We start from the raw sequence: 19,042 nt of genomic DNA on the forward strand, positions 1-19,042 counted from the left end.
CAGAGGCATAAAGGGTGTCACTGCACATCCTTTCTCACTGTCAGAATGATAATAGTATATAATAGTAGTATACTATACAAGACGCAGTACGTTCCTAAATTTGGCAACTTGGGAAAAATGGACACCTTAAAATAAAGAGGAGAGAATACTTACCCACTCATTTTATTAAGACATTCTTACCCTAACCTGAAACCCAGACAGTGAAAAACATATATAAAACAAACAAACAAACAAACAAAAAGCCCAAACTAAACACTCCTGTGTCTCACATTTGACACAATACTAGCAAACTGAAGTCACCAATGTATAAAGAATATTATATACCTATGTGGAATTTATTGCACTTAGGTATATAAATGCAACAAATAAATATGTTTTACTGTATATAGGGCTAGTTTCAGATTTGAAAATTAATGTAATCTAGCATAGTACGAGGTTAAGAAGACAAATTATATGATTATATCAGTTGATGCACAAAAATTATTCAACAAAATCTAGTATCTACTCCTAATAAAAATAAAAACTCTCAGCAAGCTGCAAATAGAGGAGAACTACCCGAACCGGATGGATATGTGGAAGAAACGTAGAGCTAACACATCACACTTGGTGTTAAAGTGATACTTCACTCTGAAGTAGGAAGATGGGAAACCCGCTCTCAGTCAAGGCTTCCTGCAGCTGTAGGAATTGTGGAAGTGCGGTACGCTGGGCTTCAACAAAATTCAAGACCTTTGTTCTGTGAAAGACCCTGTTAAAAGATGAAAAGCTAAACTTACAGGCTAGAAGTAGAATGTTTGCAAACGTCTTATACAACAAAACATTTGTATCTAGAATATAGAGAGAATTCTCAATATTCATCAGTTAAAAATAGACAATCCAATAAGAAAACAAAAAAATAAGACTTGAACAAACATCTCACTGAATAGAACATGCAAATGGCAAATAATCTCCTGAAAGAATGTTGAACATCACTAAGACCAAGGAATTGTGGGCTGAGGTCACAACGGGATATCACTACACACTTATAATAAAGGCAGCTAAAATAAAAAAAATAAATACTGATGATACCAGATGTTGGCAGGAATTTAGAGCAAATGGATCCTTCATCCATGGCTTCTGAGAATATTACATAATATAGTTATTCTGGAAATTATTGGCAGTTATGTATAAAACTACACATACACTTACCATATGACCCAGTAAGTGTACTTTGGGGCCAATGTTCACAGTGGTTTTATTTGCAGTATCTGAAAAACCAGCCCTGTCCTTCAATGGGGGAAATGTTAAATAACCCATGGTACATTCATACCATGGAATACTACTCAGCCATAAAAAGAAACAAGTCATCGATACATGTAACAAGTCGGATGGATCTCAAGGACACTGCTTACTGAAAACTGTCAATCTCCATGGTCATCTACTGGAAGATCACATGTATAGAATAGTCTCTAAGTAGCAAAGTGTCTTTTAACAGGTATATTAGTGAAACATTCATGCGATGAAATACTACAAAGCCAAAAAAGTAAGGAAATATTAATATATTTGACAACTTGGAAACATTTTCATGGAATTTTACTGAATGCAAAAAGTCAATCCTATAAATGTACCTACTGTATGACTCTAATCTTTATACCATTAAATTGGCAAATTTATAGAAATAAAAATCAGATTAGTTGGTGCCAATGTTTATAAAAAGACAACACAAAGGGTCCTTGGGATGGTGGAAATGTCTTATATCCTGACCTCTCTCAATGCCAATATCCAGGTTGTATTAGAGTTTTTCAAGACCTACTCTTGGAATAAAATGGGTAAATCATTTACAGTATCTCTGTTTCATTTCTTATAACTCAATGTGATTCTACAATTATCTCAATACTAAAAGATTAGCTAAAATACAGCACAGAATTAAGCAATATATTTATAACGATCAATCAATTGCAGTTTCCATAAAACTGTCAACTGATTTCTCAAAAGAAACTTTATAGGCTAGACAGAATTGGCAAGAAATATTCAAAGTGATGGAAAACAAGAACCTACAACCAAGATTACTCTACCTAGCAAAGCTTGTCATTTAGAATCTAAGGACAGATCAAGAGCTTCACAGACAAGAAAAACCTAAAGGAGTTCATCATCACCAAACCACTATTCTATGAAATGTTAAAGGGTTTTCTTTCATAAGAGGAAGATAAAAAGCATGAACTATAAAATGTTGATAAATATATATCTAATTAAAAATTCAATCTAAAAAACAAAATAAATGAACAAGCAGAACAAAAACAGAATAATAGATACAGAGGAAAATTGGATGGTTGCCAGCTTGGCGAGGGGGTCAAGAGCATGGGCTAAAATGGTGAAGAGATTAAGAAATCCAGGTTGCTTGTTATGGAATAGTCATGGGGATCAAAGTACAGCCTCGGGAATAGAGTAGGCAAAGAACATACGTGCATGACCTGTGGACATGGACAACAGTGTGAGGATTGCCTGAGGGAGTGGGGGTCTAGATGAAGGGGGGCAAAGAGGGAAAATTTGGGGCAACTGTTATAGCACAAACAATAAAATATAATTTAAATTAAAAAATAAAAAATAAATTAAAAAATAATAATGCTAGAAAAAGTCAACCATCCTGAACTGTAGAGAATGCATTTTAAAAGATGGGGAAAAAAGATTCTATATAAATTAGACAAAAAAATAAATATACTGTACTAAATGCATTCAAATGTACAATAAAGCAATTTAAAGTTCTTTTATTTATTGTAGAATAATAATGTTACAAAATTATATATTAAATAAAGTTAGGAAATGTTGCATTGGCAGACATTCACTGTATTTTTGAATGAATACAAATAAACTTGAACTTGACAAATAAAACCAATATATTTTCATCTACAGGCAATAAAGATATATATAGTTTCCAATCTATTTTGAAAAGTTATATACATCAATAACAGTATACACATATATTTTTGTTTTTTTTAATCCTCACCTGAAGACGTAATTATTGATTTTAGAGGGAGGGGAAGGGAGGTAGAGAGAGGGGGACAGAAACATCAATGTTGGAAAGAAACACCTATCATTTGCCTCTTGTATGCATCCCAACAAGACGGAACCTGCAACCTAGGCATGTACCCTGAATGGAATCAAACCCATGATCTTTCAATCTATGGGATGATGCTCCAACCAACTGAGCTACAAAAGCCAAGGCTTTATATATTAATGTTTTTATGTTCATCCATGTCTTCTAAAATTATTTTCTAAGGTTGAAAATGTATATACATTTTTATTTCAAAGTAGTGAGACTGTGTTGCCAATGAACGTGGACTCTAAATAGGCCTTTGAATATATTGTTCAGTTGTTCTTTCTCTAATAAAATATGAAGGTTGCTGTATTCCAAGTCCTTGCCAAACCTGGGAGGCTGTAGCTTTCTTTCCTTTTTTCCTCTCTTTTCCTCCTCCTCTCCTTCCCTCCCACTCTTCATCTCTCCCTGTCTTTCTCTTCTTTGACAATGAAAATGTGACACGATTTACATTTTAAATGGTAATTGTCTTAATATGCAAAACAAATATATTTCCATAAGTCATTTGTTCATTCATATTCTTTCTTCTATTATTCTTTAATAATCATGCCTCTTTTTTATACCTTTCCCATGAATTTTTGTTATTGTAATATTAACCCAACTAGATACACTGTAAATGTCCCAAGAAATGTCTTCAGGTGTAACTCAGAGGGTCTGGTTATGACTTAACCTACTGCTCTTATCTGTGCTGTCTCTGTAATGTCAGTGTGATTGCTCTTGCAGTTGTCCTGGAAGCATCCCCAAACCGTGTTGTTTTCCCACATTTCTTTGGAGGGTAGTGAGGTGCTCACACTTGAAAAATTATACCTGGAGACTTTCTCTAAGAAAATAAACCATTTACATACATTTTATTATTTTATAGTATTATGTTTATATCATAGTATTCATTCTTGATTATATAAATTAAGAGTGTGGCCCATATGCTAGATTTTTTAATTTTAATTTCAATTCAGCGTACTATTATATTGTGACATTGGAAAATGTTTAGTCTCAGCTTCCTTATATATAAAAATAAAGTCTATATCATAATGTTATTGTAGTATTAAATGTATTGAAATATGAGAAATTTTCAGAGCTGGACCAGAACGTGAGTGAGCGTGAACTAAATGGAGGAATTTTGTTTAAGCTCATTTCCTTATATTGGACCTCTGTGTAAATGCCAGGTCTCTGTCACTATATTGCAAGTTCCTAGAAGGAAGAGAATATATTTCTTGTAGTTTTGTAACTCCACAGTAGCTAATATATATTCTATGCTCTACAGATCCTTGATTTCAATGTATGAAATATGAATTTTCCAAGCACAGCATCTGATAAGTAAACCACAACTCAACTACCTTAGAAATTTTCTTGCTAAAGTAAAGCAAACATTCCTCTACATTGCACTTTATTTTTATCATAGTTATCACGATTTTATTTATTCTTTTACAAATTCATTAGCTTTGCTCCTCTCTGTGATATGGGCTTTGATGTGTCCCTAGCAGTTGGATGAACACCTGGCAAAGAGTAGTGTAGAATGAATGCTTATTGAATAAGTGAACATGTGATTATTTTATCTTTGTTGTTTCAGAAGCATTTTTGTTTCAGAATGTGTTGTTATGTTTGCTGGTCTATTAAAAAGTTACTTATTTATATCAGTATGTCTACTTAAATATGCTCAATATATACTTTAATTTATTTCTTTATTTAAAAATGTAGTGCATATAATTATTATATTCCATGTTGTACATCTTACAGTTAGTTGATTTCTTCTGTGCATTGATTGTTATTTACTACAGAATATGATAATGGCTGAAAAGTGAACCATTTCTTTCAGACACAAATTTCCAAACTTATGGGGATTTGGTGTATTTTAATAAAAAATTATGTGATATTTTAATGGAAAATTTTGTGTTAAAATGTGTTAGTGGGATTCCAACCAAACCAGTTGTAACCTATGAAAATTAAACATCAGTGCGAGAATAATGCTGTTTTTCCATACTCCTTAGATTTAACCAGGGAAGACTCTCACACATGCATTCAGATGTTGAACCGTTTATTTTAACAGATTTCATGTATTCAATGTACTTTATTTCACTTTATTTGATTAAAAGCAGGTCCTGCACACTATAGAACAAAGGCGTGATTGAAGGAAAAAAGGAATTTTCTCTATAAAAAGGGGGAAAAAGAATCAGTTATTCTCACTAGAAAGCCATTCCACTTTTAGTAATTTTCTCTAGCAAATCCCTCCTACTATTAGGCATGTAAGCAGGAAAACAAGACAATATGGGATTTTTGGTAAAACATGAGGAGTACACGGAGCATCCTGTGTCTGCCCGCTTACTATGTTGGTTATGAAGATGAGGTGGTTTTTAGGATGACACCCACTACTCGCTGAGGTCCTAAAAGGTGTGAGCACCAACCCATATGACGGGTGAGTCACACTCGGTTAGCTTCTGGCGCCGAGACCCGTGGACTACACCCTAACTCTTGTTACATTCACACTAAAGGAATTGCAGCTTTGCCTCCATACTATGATGGGAGAATTCAATAATATGTGGAATTCAGTATGGCAGGACTAAAGTACCTTCTGGAAGAAGTTAAAAATGCAATTTAGAGTCCCCCTGAGATCTTTGAATGGGAATCTTTCTAAACAAACTTAGTATCTCAAAGTAATTTTGCAAGATGCACTTGTAGGCAATTAAGCCTCAAGGTGGAAGCACAAATAATATTAAAATATGAGTTTATTAATTTGGTCTTAGGTAAATACAGTTTTTATATTTTTGGCCTCTCTGTTTTTGTTGTGTATTTAGTCTTACTTCATTTGCCAGAAGTGTCCGACAAATAGTATTACTTTGCTGAATTGTCTTCAATAAGTTTATGATTTCTGATTAGCACCATACTAGACATTGATTAAAATGATCTCAGAAGCAAAATACTGATGAGATTATCAAAGAGAATTCACCCTTTTTCATCATGCAACCTGCTGAATAGGATTAGACAAGACAATTAGTTATTATGATACCTATCTGTTTATTAATTAAACAATTCAATAATCATTAACTGAATGACTGTTCTGTGTCAGCCACTGTGCTAAGAACCAGAAATGGAGCAGTTAATATGAAGACTTTTATACTCACTCAGCTTAAAATATATCATCTATAATAAAATATTTATATGACTATCAGTAGCAATATATTGATATTTACTCATTTTAATGCAATATTAGTATATCTATTGCATATCTTATTTCTTTTGGGTGTTAACTGCTGAATCTGTAATAACTTAAATTTAATAGCTGTGCCATTTATTTTATTAGAATATTAAAAGTCTTAAATTAAAAAACCTAATTAACATGCATATAAAACAAGTAATTTAAAAGGGTAATTTGTGAAGAATTCTAGTTCACTTTAATAAAAAACCATACTACAAATAGGAAATTATTTATCCTTCTCTTCCCTGAAAGGCCAATTACTTAAAAGCTGCCCTGTTTATTGCCCTGGCTGGTGTGGCTCAGTGGATTGAGCACCAGCCTATGAACCAAAGGGTTGCAGGTTCAGTTTCCAGTCAGGGCACATGCCTGGGGTGCAGGCCAGGTCCCCAGTAAGGGGGTGCTCCAGAGGCAACCACAAACTGATCTGTCTCTCCCTCCCTTTCTCTCTCCCTTCCCCTCTCTAAAAATAAAATAAGTAAAATACTTTAAAAAACTGGCATTTTTACAGCCGACTGGCTTGAGGGATCTACCTAAATAATCCATGTTCTTTGCACCAAGTAGAAAAGTCAAGATACATATTCATGTATCTTTATCACTGTACTTTGTATTGAAGAAATACACATGACACAGCTTTTATACAAATAAATCTCCAGGCCATAGGGGAAAGGTTGTTTAAAATACCAATATGAGGTACCCTCAAGGGTTCAAAAAGAAAAAATAAAATACAAGAGAAGAATGAGTCCTGGTGGTTGATGAGAGTTGGCTAGGAAAAAGGACAGGTGTTGAGCACTGAAAACAGAATAAGAACCTTTCCTCATCCTATGAATTTAATTATAATTTTATAAAAATATGCACAAAAAAGAAAAAAGACAACTGATACCAAATTACAAATTTTAATGAAAATTTCTTTAATTTTCACTAAAGAAAATTTGTGTGAACGGTGAGCAGGTAATAGCTTAATGTGACAAGCCCCCTTCACACTGGTATTTTTGAGTTTTAACTTACTTAACCAGTATCAACTATATAATAGTGAGAAGACTTACCTCTCCGACTCACTTGCTTGTGTCTAAACTCAGAAGAGTGAGGCTCTGTTCCATGAAACTAATTGTTTCTGTCTCTGTGATCAGTTCACTGAAGTGTTTGGCTCGCCTTTCTATTATATTGTTTTTTTAAATTTCTTATTTTTAATTAAATTTATTGGGATGATATTGGTTAGTAAGACCATATTGGTTTCAAGTGTACAATTCTTTTTTTATTGTTGTTCATGTACAGTTGTGTCCATTTTCCTGCCACCACTTTCCCCATCTCCCACCCTCAACCTTTCCCCACTTTGGATTTGTCCACGTGTCCTTTATACATGTTCCTAGACTATCCTTTCCCTTCTTTGCACGGTTATCTCCCTCCTCCTTCCCCTCTGGTTATTGTCCATTTGTTCTTTATTTCAAAGTCTATGGTTATATTTTGCTTGTCTGATTGTTTTGTTGATTAGGTGCCACTTATAGGTGAGATCCTATGGTGTTTGTCTTTCACCACCTGACTTTCTTCACTCAGCATAAGGCTCTCCAGATCCACCCCTGCTGTCCTGAAGAGCAGGAGCTCCTTCTCTCTTTCCGCTGCATAGTATTTCGTTGTGTCAATGTCCCACAGTTTTTTGATCCAATCATGTACTGATGGGCACTTAGGCTGTTTCCAGCACTTGGCTACTATAAATTGTGCTTCTATGAACATTGGGGTCTTTAGGTTCTTTTGAATTAGTGTTTCAGGATTCTTAGGATATATTCCCAGCAGTAAAATTGCTAGGTCAAAAGGGAGTTCCATTTTTAGTTTTTTGAGGAAATTCCACACTGGCTCACCTTTCGATAGTTCCTGAAAGTCAGCAAATCACAGCAATAATACTGGCTTAACTCATGTTGAGCTCAGGTTAAATGTTAAGTCATAATATGTAAGCAGCTTTGCATCGTTTGTTCCTTTTCTCTAAAAAATCAAACCTGGGAACGTTGATTCAATACTAGGGAAGGGAAGTAGGGAAGTAGTTTCAATACTACTTTTGCACGCAGGGAATGTATGACTTAGAGAAGTGAGGCTACTGGTGAAATAACTTGCCCAAGGCCCAAGGTTAGCAAGTGGTGGAGCCTAAGCACAGAGGCCCACCACACCAGCACTGCATCACAGAGCACCGAGGGAGAACAAGGAGGCGGGCAGACCAGAGGGCCACAGTACCTTCCTGAAAGTAAAGGTAGTATGAAAAACTGGGTTGCTGGAGATAGTCAATAAGAAGCAGAATTTTTAGAGTCAAGGAAGAAAGGTGACAATTTCAGACAAATAAAATCACTTGGATGAAGAACATGCTTGGTCTATTTAACAGTTGAAAGTAGCTCAAGGTGGTGGACCGTTACATTTAACTAGATGAAATGAATATGTAATGAAGGAAAGAAAACAAAGCCAGGAATGAAAAGTAAGTCTATGGTAGGGTAATACACATTAGAAAGTAGTACGTGGACAAGAACATTAACTTGCAGTTTAGAAATACGTTTAATGCCACTTCCCAACAATCCCCAGAGAAACACCCAGTCTTGCTGCCAATTAAATCTTTAACTATTTACTGAACTTAAGTAGCTTATAGAGGGGCACAGTAAATTTTTGTTCTCAAGCCTGGCTGGCATTGTATGACAATAAAATTTATTTGCTGTAAATTCAAGGGAAAGAAATATCTCAGGAAAAAACACTTAATACCCTTAAAAGAATGTAACTCCAATAAAATGGCCTTAATAAATCATAGGAGAAAGGTGTGAGCAGAGGACGGGGGAGGTGGAGATGAACATATATCCAGGGATAAAAATATCCCAGAAAGAGATAAGAAGGGAGACTCACAAGATAAGGAAGCATTTTCAAGAAAATAAAATACAAGTACAACTGTGAAGGGCATTGGGGACAGTAAATTTTAAAAAGTTGTTCCCCAAAATCAAATCTAGATGCAGAGATTCCTTACAGAATATAGAAATGGGGGAATTAGATCAACAACAACAACAGCAAAATTTGATACATGTCTAAAGTCAAGGACTCAGAGCCACACTGACTGGGGCAGGTGTTTCTAAAGAACAGAAGACAGAATAGAAAGCAATCACTTAAGAACTAAGTGTAAGAAAGTATTTTTTGAGTTGAAGTAAACTTACACATGTCCACTGCAATATTTACATTTCAGGCAAATTGTTTAAAAGATATTGTTCCCAAGAGACATAGTAGCTTTTTGTGTGTGTTGTTTCTGTTGTTAACAGTGGTAATAGAAGAAAAAATTGAGATCCTAAGGGCACTGAGACACTTAAAAACAATTTAATAGGATCTGTGGAAGATACATAATACCTAAAAGATAAGTAAAACATAATTCACATTGGAAATATCAAGCTATAAACAAGTGTGGCAGAAAATTCTGAAAATAATTAAAATAACAATGAAATTAAGTTTATGTAACTTACTACAAAATTTAATACAAATATTGCTACAAGCTGATTGTTTGTACACCACCACACCTCTGTATTTGTATGTTGAAATAGTGGCCTCCAGTGTGGTGGTATTTGGAGATTAGGGATGTAATTAGGATTTGATGAGGTCCTGAGGATTGGACTCTCATGATAGGACTAGTGTTCTTGTAAGAAGAGGTATTAGAGAGCTCTCTCACTGCCGTGTGCGCACCGAGGTGAGAAGATGGCCAACTACAACACTGGAAGAGAGCTTCTACTAGGAATCAAATTGGCCAGCAACTTGGTCTTAGATTTCAAGCTTCCAGAACTGTAAGAAAGTAGATTGTTGTTCTTCAGTCACCTAGTCTATGGCATTTTGCTATGACAGTCCAAGCTGAACAAGACAAATATCAATGTCATTATTTTTAGAAAAATAATATTCCATACATCAATCGAATAACAATGACTTCAAATAAAGAGTTAAAAAGGTCTCACAGCATCTGCAAACAAGTTGGTGGGGCCAGAACTGAATTCAGGAAAATGAATTGGGCGGCTGGATAAGGGCTTCCTGGATAGCAGTATTATCTCTGTAGTTAGCCATAGACTGGATGGCAGGCATTCTGCATTTTCAAAGAGAATTGCTAAGTGCCGAGTTATGTACTCAACTCATGAGACAATTTGAAGGGCAAATCCAAATAGTAAATGATTATTAATTATAAATACTTGTAAAAGTTTGCAACAAAGTATAGTTGATTAACAAAACTGACTGTGAATCAGTCATTTTATATGCAAGAGAATTGGGAGGCAAAATTAGACCTATTGAGAATATGATATAAATGTGAGAGTGGAAGCCTATTTTTCTCATCCTCAGGTTTACTGGCTTGGGTGCTGAGATCAGGAACAGCAGTGTTGCTTTCTCACACATTGAAATCCGCCACGCAAAAAACGGCTTTCAGAAAGTCTTCAGTGCCCCTGGGAAATGAATGAGTGTTTACCTGTCTGTTGTATTACTGGCCTCAAAACTTTGCACAACTGTTATGAAACTTAAAAAAATTGGCATTGCTTTGTTTGTTTCGTTGTTTGTTCTGTATCCAAGAACAAGCATTTGTTATCTCCCTCTCAATGTCTTCTTTTTCCCCTTTCCCATATTTGTGGAAATTGATAACAATATCTTCTGTGACAGTAGGGGTCTCAAAGTAAAATATCAAAATCAGTGTACCTGACAATATAGCATGTACGTCCTGCAATACAACTTCACTTTACAGATTGTGTACAACTGTGTGTTGTTGAGGGTCAAGTACGTGGTAGCTACCAAGCAGGAAGGCTGTACATTAACCAAGTAGGTTAGTGTCCCAGAGGAGTCCGCAGTGTGGAAAGTACTACAGTAGCAGCAAGAGCCTGGTGCTGAACACATGTGAGGGAATGATGGCTCAGTGCAAGTGTGTGTTTCCCACGGTGCAGGAGTGATGCAGGGGAAGCTCAGGCTTGATGGCGTTCCCCTAGAATGGTGCCAGAGAGGGATAAGAAGAGCAGAACTTGAAAAGGGACTGACATTGAGTAGGAGCATAATCGAGTAGATCTACCAGCACACTGTGTGGGAAACTATTTGTTCTTTTGGACTAACCCAGAATGATTAAATTAAACTCCAAGAGGGAACAAGTAAATAAAGAGAACATGGCTATATTCAAGCTCCAAGGGTCATTATCTAAGTGAGCTGTAGCTGTAATGGCCTAAAAAGATGATCAAAATCAAGCAGCATCTGAATCAAAGTTTACATGTCAAAAATACACATTGTTTATTTATAAGCAAAGACAACTGAGGGGTTGAGGTGTGGGGTGGATGAGCATATGGAATGTAAATAAGAAACCAGAAACAGTTCACTTCTCAGAGAAACAAGCAGTTGAAATGTTCTGTACTCTATCAATGTTTTTCCTATTAGTATATCTCTATGAAATTACATGACATACACTTAGCAGAGTTCTCCTTTGCTATTTACTTTTCTCCTCAGAAACCAGGAGAGAGCCAAAGCAAAGGCACTGCTCTTTGGGGAGTTAACGTTGGGAGTTGTCTGTACAAACTACCCTTTATTCCCTTCGGTTCTGATTTGGACCTTATTTCACTCTGAGTTTCTAATGGTCAGCTTCTATTCTTTTGATAATGGCAGGCAATGACAACCGTAAAATCAGCTTCTGAATAAATGCTGGTCCCCAAGGAGAATAAATGGCAAACAATTTTGCTGCTTTCTTTTCCTGACTTCTGATAAATTAAGTCTTGAGGGGAAGCACTTCTGGTAAGCTGAATGTCGAGTATTACCTACATGTTTTAATACAGTAAAAATAACTTCTACTTTACAATCTAGAAGGAAAAATATTTGCTATTGATTCAAATTGATTATGAGGATTCAGATTGTCCAACATATTTAAACCCATATTGTAAGAGTATATATTCATAAGCCTGCAAATAGTAGAAAAGGCCTCTTATTTCTGATCCACAATTCCTACCTGACTAAAAAAATTTCTACAGCTTCCCCTAGCATCTAAATGGTGATGACCCTCATTTTAGCATGTCATTTATTTGCAGTTTTAGTTGCCTACAGGACATTTCCACTTATGTAGTATACAGACATCTCAAACACTTTATTAAAAATCTACCAAGGGCACACGGCTTAGACCTTGTAAAGTCCCCAGCCCCACCTTGCAAGTGCACTGCCAGGCAGTACTGCATTTTGGGTGATGTTATACAGCTGTAACACTGAAGACAAAGTTATGAACTCAAATTATTTTCATTTTTTTCTCTCTGACCTTCTCTACTTTATATCCATTTATGCACCAGCCTTGATTAATTGCATTGCAAAAAATGTTCTTAAAAACCCTGGCTTTCTTCTCTAGCCTCTCTTTCGTAGCAGGAGTGCAGGTTTCCATCAGCTTTAAATCCGTGCTTCTGGCCTCCTCTCCTCCATGCCATCCTTACCACCCCCTGAAAAAGAAATTCAGCTTCACCTCTATTTTGTTTAAATCCCCTGTGTATAGTTGGCATAGAAAATGGTCACACTTAATAAAATCACCCACTTCAGACTCAGATTGCTCATCATGCTGACTCTTTGGGGTGGAGGGTGAAGTGATTCACATCTCCTTGATTCTGTAAAGACTGCTCCCTAAACCTCCCAACACCCCACCATGTTCCCCTGTTATCCCTCATAATCCCTTCTGTGAATACCTGTATATTAACATCTCAAAATATTACATTATATTAGAAATAATTTGTTTCTCTCTCTTCCACACACATACAAATGTATGTATAACCCCCAAATTATTATTAGCACTATCCTTTTCTCTTGAAGTTTCCCTGAAAATAATATACACTAATTGCTCACAGACTTGAACTCAAAAGAATGGAATTCACAAAATCTCATGCTTCTTTTACAATCCAGAACATTTTTTGTAAAGGACCTATTTCCTCAAACATAGGTTAGTTTCTCCAGCTTTTGTGCTTAAATATAACTTTTGTGCATGTGTCTATGACATAATCTGAGTTTTAAATTTTAATTTATATGGAATTACTTTCCCAACTATGAACCAAGAGAGGTATTTTGTATACATGTGACACTTCTTTTCAATCAACACCGCATACTAGGTAGGCAATAATTTTTTTTTACATCATGGAAATTATACTCTGAAGTCTGTCAAAGATGCTTGCTGTGAAGTAAGCTGAAATAGTTGAAACTTTATAATCCATCTTTAAGCCTTTTATGCTGGTACACAGCTACCCTGACTTTTCTGTTACTTTATGGATGGCGTCACCTAATCCACCTGTCTTGCATATTGCAGGTGTTGACGAAGCATATCCATTTTAATTGAACTGTTAACCCAAGGGAAAATTTCACTCATTCTCTCTTAATGGCATTTATGTTTTTAGATTATTTAGTGGCTTTAATTATTTAGAAGAACCCCTTATGATTTATCAAGTAAAATGACATGATTAATGTTGTACATTATCCTTTCTTTAATATGATTTTACAAGTGGAAAAAAAAGCATCTGGATTTAATCACAAAATTACATTGAACATCAGTGGTGCATGTAAAGCAACTCAGACTGGTCCTAGATAGATCATTTCTCCCGCAATTACAGACAACTCCTGGCTACTCCCATTTTACACGACCGTTGCCTCTGTGGCCAGTTTACAGAAAATAGCAGAGGTAAGAAACAAGCACAATTAAACAGATTAGGGGACTCTTGTAATTTTCTGTGCTTTGTTTTAATTGATTTTAAAAAAAGGAAAGAGAGAGGAAGGGAGGGAGAGAGAGAGAAACATAAACATTACTTTGTTTTTCCACATTTTTATGCATTTATTTGTTGCTTCTTGTAAGTGCCCCGACTGGGAATGAAACCCACAACCTTGGATATGGAGACAATCCTCTAACAGACTGAGCTACCCAGTCAGGACCATGCCTGTATCTTTATACAGTTTTAATAACTGTGGCTCCATACACTTCAGACTGACCAGCAGTGAACTGTTGTGTAATTATTAGAAAAGGGAGAGCCATGGCGATTTGCTCATTTCACCAGAATGCTGGCTACGCTTTCTCCCATCTCCTTCCATTTCTGTTTTCTTCATTCTCAGCCATTTTATTTTTGGTTTTCTATATGCTTGCCTTGTTTTTTACTTAAAGACATATATAGATATTGCTAGAAATGCCTGAAAAATATTTCCAAATCCCTGCTATATTAAGAAGTCCCAACTACATAAATCAATATGTAGCACACGTAAGAAGAAAGTTTTAGAGTCAGATTTACTTTTGCTCATTTACTATATTTTACCTGTGAAAATATAGTAAACAAATTACTTTACCTGCCTTAGCCTTAGTTCTCTAAAAATTAGCAAAATTATATATATCTTACACAATTGTTTTGGTGATTAAATAGGTGGTTTTAAGTGCTTTTAACATCACGCCGGCAAACATTAATTGCTTTAAAACTATTAACTATTATTACAATTAATTGGGCCAAGTTACTTTGTTTCTATTTTGACCAACTTTCTACTGAGTAAACAGTCATTTAAATCTTTAAGTAAAAAAGATAAATAATTTAACTTAAAAATAAAACAAATTAAAAATAGAAGTAAAGGCAAATGTATTTATATTCCTCTCTTTCCAAATTCTATGCACTGAAACAAAATTTCATATAGTGCAATAAACTGAAAATCATTTTAAAACCTAAATAACTAGAATTGGGATCGTAACATTCAAATATTTAGATATATTTCTGCATTGAAAATGTGAATTATTAGTTTACTGGATGAACTCAATTAGAGGAAATACAAATTGAGAACAAGTTTACTAGGAGAAGAGAAGAGCAATATTGGGAGCTAGTCTTTCACAAGGGCACAGCTTTGTATATACAAGGTTATATATACATACATATATATATACACACATATATATATNAAAATAGAAGTAAAGGCAAATGTATTTATATTCCTCTCTTTCCAAATTCTATGCACTGAAACAAAATTTCATATAGTGCAATAAACTGAAAATCATTTTAAAACCTAAATAACTAGAATTGGGATAGTAACATTCAACTATTTAGATATATTTCTGCATTGAAAATGTGAATTATTAGTTTACTGGATGAACTCAATTAGAGGAAATACAAATTGAGAACAAGTTTACTGGGAGAAGAGAAGAGCAATATTGGGAGCTAGTCTTTCACAAGGGCACAGCTTTGTATATACAAGGTTATATATATATACATATATATATACACACATATATATATATAGTTGTTTAAATTACTAGCCATCATTAGCTAAAGATCAATCATAAGAATACAAAATAATGCAATAACACATAAATAATACACATAAATAATACAAAAATAATAAAAATATATTGGGGGACCACCAAAAATAGAATAACCTTCTGGAGAGCAGGCCCCTTGTAGTGCAGGTTTGCCCCACTCGGTGGGTGTTCCAGGAGCCTATCTGCATCAGTGTACCAGCTGGAGATGTGAGAGGCTACTTTTGGCGGCAGTGAGTCTTTTTATGACTTTTTCAATGCATTTGCCCATTTCATGATGGGTGATTGTAAGTGCACCTGCCCATACCACACTGAATGTTCAACAGTTTCTGACCTATAAGGACCCCAATCTTCCTATTCACCTCGTCTCACCAGATAGATTAAAAAAAGTCCTCACAGGGAAACCTTTTTCTAATGTGGAACTGGTGGAACAAACAATAGCAGAAGCAGTAAAAAGACATCAAAATTAAAAAGTTCAAAAACTCTTCTAAGCAGTCAAAAAATGTCTCAATAGATGTCTCCATGAAATCAAGAGAATTTTGAAGGTGATTGAGGTTTAGACAAGTAAGAATAAATACATAATTTTTATAAATAAATTGGTTTGGGGTCCCCCTTCATACATGGAGTCAATAGAAATGATTAAAGAGAAGTCCAGAAAATTTCCAGATTATATACTAAGGGAGTTTACATATATAAAAGATCTAAGAAACTGATCCATCTACAAAGAGTCACAAGGCTAAAACAGAGAAAATAGTAATGAAAAATGAAAAAGGGAAGAAAGAATTTAAAAAAAGAAAAATTCCCAAATCAAAGACTTCAGTTTTTTGAGCCAAAGAACCATGCGCATAATTTGTTTTTTAAACACCCTCCCTAGGCATGACATTTCAGAATGGAAGAGCAGATAGAAATTTTTCTTTTGCATTTTTTATAGTTGCACCTTCATTCCTCACATCTCTTCTTTCTGTTGGAAACCACTAATCTGTTCTTTCTCTCTGTAGTTTCTTTTTTTTTTTCATTTGAAGAGTGCAAGGTAAATGAAATGCAGCATATAATCTCCCAAGATTGTTTTTTCATCACTAAAGATAGTGCTCTTGAGATCCATCCAAGTTGTTATATATATCAGTAGTTTATTGTTCGTTTGAATTGTTCACTGGTACACCATGGTGATGTGTATCGCATTCCACCTGGCCATTCACTCATTCAAGGAGAGGCTTCTTTCCACTTTGGGCTGTTAAAAGTAAGGCTGTTATAACATTCACATGCAAGTTTTATTACTAATATAGGTTTTCATTTCTCTGAGATAACTAGCCAAGATTGAAATTTCTGGGTCATGTCATAAGTACAGGTTATTTTTATAAATTCACAAATAATTTCTACAGTGGTTGTGCCATTTTAATTTACCAAAAATGTATGAGAGAACTAGTTTCTGCAAATTCTTGCCAGTAGTATTGTTTTCCTTTCTCTTTCTTTCTTTCTTTCTTTCATGCATTTTAGTCATTCTGATATATATGCAATGGTATCTAATGGTGGTTTTAATTTGCAATTATTTCATGGTTAATAATATCTATATAGTTTTTGTGCTTGTTTGTTCATTTGTACCTAACATTTAGTGAAAATCAGTTCATGTCTTTTTCCCATTTCTTTACCCTGTTGAGTTTTGTGAGTCTTGAAAAAATATGTTCTAGGTATAAGTCCTTTGTCAGATGCATGGTTTGCATATTTTTAACTTTTTTACTTCTCTTCAGTTTTTCAGAGCTTTTTACATAGCAAAATGTTTTGTGAAGCCCAGTTCATTCACTTTTATTTTTTATGGATTATGCTTTTTATGCCACACCTGAGAAATCTTCATCAAGTCACAGATTCCAAAAATTCTCTTTTATGGTCACTTTTAAAAGTTATACTTTTATATTTAAATCCATAATCTATTTTTAGTTAATTTTTAAAAGATTTTATTTATTTATCTTTAGAGAGGAAGGGAAGGAGAGAAGGAGAGAAATATCAATGTATGGTTGCCTCTCTTGAATCCCCTGCTGGGAACTGGCCTGCAACCCAGGCATGTGCCCTGACTGGGAATCGAACCACGATCGTATGGTTCGCAGGTTTGCGCTCAATCCACTGAGCTACACCAGCCAGGGCTATTTTTAGTTAATTTTTATCAGATGTGACATTTAAGTTGAAGTTTATTTTTGTATTCTTGTTTGTTTTTGCTTATGGATGTCCAATGACACTGGTACTATTTGAAGATTATTTCTCCTTCAGTGAATTGCTTGTACAATAAAGAGGGAGTTTTTCCTGTCGAATATAAATACAGAAATTTACACTCTGTGGCCCTGGCTGGTGTGGCTCAGTGGATTGAGTGCCAGCCTGCAATTGAAAGGGTCGGTGGTTGGATTCCCAGTTTGGGGCACAAGCTTGGGTTGCAGGGTCAGTCCCCTGTGCAGGGCATGTGAGAAGCAACCACATATTGATGCTTCTCTTTTCTTTCTCTCTCCTCTCCCCTCTGTCTAAAAATAAATAAATAAAATCTTTTTAAAATTATGACTGTGTTAGGGAGATGAAACTGAATAATGTGTGTTTTCTATTTTTACTTCCAAATTTTATTTACTATTTTGGAATTACTTTCGTAATAAGAAAAAATAGTATATTAAAACTGAAAAGTAGTGTTTTGCTGATGCTGTGAAGACACTATCCACTTTTCATTAACTAAATTCTAGCACATCAGATATACCTCAAACAGTGACTGGTTTAATTTCATTTCTGAATTGTATATTTACAAAAATACTTTACTGTTCAGGCTGGTATGATAAAAGTGATTTTTAGACATGGCATTTCATTTGCAAAGTATAATAATTTAAATTAATACGATTCTCCTTACTTTTCAAAAAGTTATTACTTTAATTGAGGCATTACATTAGTGTTTTCTTAACTTCCTAATAAGTACTCCAAACTTATCACACAGATAGTTTCACAAATGCAAAGAAGCGATTTATGAACTTTTGAGATTAGTGCCCAAAACCTAAACAGAATCTATTAAATTAGACAAAAAGCATATAAAGATTTAGAATGAAGTGTATCATTAGGATACTGGTAGCAATAAGGAATTAAAAACGTAGGTGAAGCTACATATTGTGCTATTTTTATTTCTTTTTACTAAAAAATACTTAGGTTTGCATTGCTATCATGGATTCTAATTAATCCAACACAAAAGCCTTTCCATGAATAGCCATGTGAATTTTCTCATATGTTTTGCTCGCTTCCACAATAATAACAACTAATTATATGAAACTGCAAATGAATAAGGGGAGACTATTATCTTACAAATACCTTTTAAGTAGGCAATGTTTCTCAAATTAGCTTTAAAACACTGCCAGCATTTGTTTCCATTACCTCTCAATGACCCTGCTTCCCTAAACATCATTTATGTAACCAGAACTTCTGCTTATATTTCAAGCTCTGGAGTTCTGCAACCTGGTAATATAATCATTTGAATGAATTATTGGTTATTAGTGTTTATTACATTTATGTA

Source organism: Sturnira hondurensis, unplaced genomic scaffold (genome assembly GCF_014824575.4).
Source record: "Sturnira hondurensis isolate 20B ecotype Veracruz unplaced genomic scaffold, ASM1482457v3 Scaffold0015596, whole genome shotgun sequence".
In the NCBI taxonomy this organism is placed as follows: Eukaryota; Metazoa; Chordata; class Mammalia; order Chiroptera; family Phyllostomidae; genus Sturnira; species Sturnira hondurensis.